This window comes from Erigeron canadensis, chromosome 1 (assembly GCF_010389155.1).
Source record: "Erigeron canadensis isolate Cc75 chromosome 1, C_canadensis_v1, whole genome shotgun sequence".
NCBI lineage: Eukaryota > Viridiplantae > Streptophyta > Magnoliopsida > Asterales > Asteraceae > Erigeron > Erigeron canadensis.
In genome coordinates this window covers 8,286,017-8,289,124 of record NC_057761.1, presented here as the reverse complement: position 1 = coordinate 8,289,124, position 3,108 = coordinate 8,286,017, and the positions used below count along the sequence as shown (strand labels likewise).

At 32.1% G+C, this 3,108-nt stretch overlaps 1 long non-coding RNA gene across 1 annotated transcript; it reads left to right on the top strand.

The window, feature by feature from the left end:
- Nucleotides 1–1,467: 1,467 nt before the first annotated feature.
- On the top strand, nt 1,468–2,879 carry LOC122597739. Its single transcript, XR_006323452.1, has 2 exons — nt 1,468–1,513; nt 2,491–2,879. It is a non-coding gene; the product is annotated as an uncharacterized LOC122597739 (long non-coding RNA).
- The last annotated feature ends 229 nt before the right edge of the window (nt 2,880–3,108 follow it).

Here is a 3,108-nt window from a genome sequence, read left to right as displayed (position 1 = left end):
AAATCTAATAGTTTTATTACTACAGGTAGTTTTTTTTTTTAACATTCATTACTACTACAGGTAGTGATCTATACACTACCAACTTTTAACCGTATATCATTAAACATGTTTCACATATTATATTGTACAACAGTTTAAAGCATCTTTAATGGTGTACGCTTAAAAGTTGTAGAGATTTTTATCTCTCGAAAGATCATTACAAAAAGAAATCTATTGCTATTCTTCTAGACCACAAAACTACAAATCAACATTATTAAAGTTCATTGTAGTATTAATATTACCCTAACGAAACATTATTAAAGTTCATTGTAGTATTAATCTTTCAAGCTTGTATACATTCTTAGTTCTGATAGTGAATGGATCTTCAACCACTTCGACCGTGGTTTTTTTCAAGTCTTGGCTTTTCCACGTAAATCTCTGTATCTCTATTTACTTTATTGTTTTCTGTAAGTTCTCTTGAAAAGATCGTTAATATTTTGTTCTAGTCATCTTAAGGTGCAGAATTCCTCACTATAACTTGATGATTCACAACAATGAAGAACTAGCCTTCAGATAATTTGTTGCCTCGCAGATCTTCTCTAGGTCGTATGGAACAATACTTGACGACTATAACCTGCAAATATGCTTGAAATTTTGACAAATTTTCAACCCTAATCTCTGTTAGGGTTCAATATATACAGATACAAACTCGACATGGGCTTAAGTGAGTCGGCCTCGCAAATCCAGATCAGCGCGTCACTAATGCGAGGTCGCATTCTATGATTGGCATCGTATTTGTCCCTGCAAATACAAGGTCGTATTTGCTCCTATGAATTGCGAGGTCGCAATTCATACTTAAGTAGATTTACACATTCAATACTTAAACTTAATCTAGTATTCTATGCATAATATGGAGTTTATTAATGACAACCACTTTACAAAGACATATTACAATATACGAGCATAATCCCCGCGCGTTGCGGCTGAATTTTGTTTTATGAGTGACAATTTGTTATAAGGGTAGATATGGTAATTTCGTGTTGTAGTGTGTGGAGGGACATTTTGGGAACCATAATGTAACACCCTAAAAATATAAAAGGTAAATAAATCAATATTTTATGCATTTTAGCCCTTAAAATAATTTCATGGTATTTAGTTTTGAGATAAGGAGTTAATTTAGATGGAACTTTAGTGGCTGGCGAGTATAATACCTTATTTTATCTTATAAAACATGGCAACAAGGGGGGGACCAGCCATTTCCCCTTGATGAATCATAGTTCCATTTCATGGAAACTCATTCCATCTTCTTCTCCAATCTTCTCCAAATTTCTTTTCCAATCTTTCAATTCTCTTGTGTGATTAGCATAACATCAAATTCAATAAATTACATATTTAATTTCTATCTAAACAAATCAACAATCAATAATAAGATAAATTTTGATGGAGGTGGTGTGTGAATGTGTGTGTCGAAATTTGCAAGAAAAAGGAAGAAGAGAGTATGATTTCTAGTAAGTTGACTTATTATTCCTTGAAGGTATGTAAGATTTTAATGATTTTTACTATTTGAATTTAGGGTTCTTGAATTTTATGAAATTGGGGATTTTATTAAAGAAGTGTTATTTTGATTCAATTAAAATTATGGTTTTTGACTAATGAATTTGGGAATTTTGTAATTGGGGGATTTTTAATGAACCCTAATGGAATTAATAGAGAGAAATTTGGGGTTAATACAATGAACTTTTATGATGATGAACCCATAGTGATGAAACATACATTTTGGGTGTTTAGCTAGAATTGTGTTATTAAAATTAGTATGAAATTTGTGTTGAATTGTTTTAAGTAGCCAAACACCATAATGATATAGTTCATGGTGAATTCAATTAGATGATTGTGAAAGAGTTGAGTTTGTAGAACTCATAGATATATATTACATAATGTATAGCTGATGAAGATCATTGTGTTGAGACTAATAGCCATGTAGTGCCAAATAGCCAAGTTTAAGGTGAGTATATATGCATATGATCATGTTATTATTATTAGAGGTCATAGGTGGGTAAATTCATATGACCCATATGTTTGTTGAATATGAAGACTAGTATGTGAGTAAATTCGTACTAGTCAAATTGTTGATTTAATGAATGAAAGCTAGTAGGTGGATAAATTCCTACTAGCATAACTGATGTTTGACGATAAAAGCTAGTAGGTGGGTAAATTCCTACTAGCATAATGTGAATTTGAATATGCGAGCTAGTAGGTGGGTAAATTCATACTAGCCAAATTGAATGATAAAGACTAGTATGTGGGTAAAGTCCTACTAGCATAATCCGTGACCATGTTGAAAATGATTTGTGATGATTTTTGTGTTTATGATTGATATGAATGAAATAACTATCAAAACATAAGCTATGAATGATGCTTTGATACACTAATGTTTTGGTAACTTGATTATGATCATATGTGTATGCATTTACTAAGCAATTGATTATGTTCTAGTTGTTTAACTTTTTATAGGAATTGGTAGTGGCAAGGGAAAGGAATTGATCAAGTGATAGATTTGAAGTGAAAGTTGTTATTGAAGGTATTTTGGCCATCTTAGAAGGTTGACAACTTAGATAATGGTATAGACAATCCCTTGGTATATTATGGCTCTTGATACAAACTCTTTTTGGATAAACAAGTTTTGTTGAGTATGAAATCTGTGATTTGGACAAGTTTGTAGTCATTTGAGTCATAATTGGTTATGTAAACGTTTAGTAGGTCAAGTAAATGTTTAGTAGGTCATGGATTTGGATAAGTGACCCGTTTGGTCGTACATTGATTCTTTTGGTTAAAAACTTGATTGTAAGTAGCAAATGTTATGTCAAATGGATGTTTGAAATATGGAATGTTGTTTTGTTGTATGAGAATTTGAGTTAGGTAAAGTTTTCAAGTTGGAGTCAAATGGCAAACTTGAGTTTAAATATTGTCAGACCCAAATATGCGGCGCATATTTTGGTACATGCGGCGCATTTTTGGAGGTCTAAAATTTGGGTGTCTTTTGAGCAAAATATGTGGCGCATGTTTTTATACATGCGGCGGATGTTTCATGTCTGAACAAAAATGCAGCGCATGTATAAAAACATGCAGCGC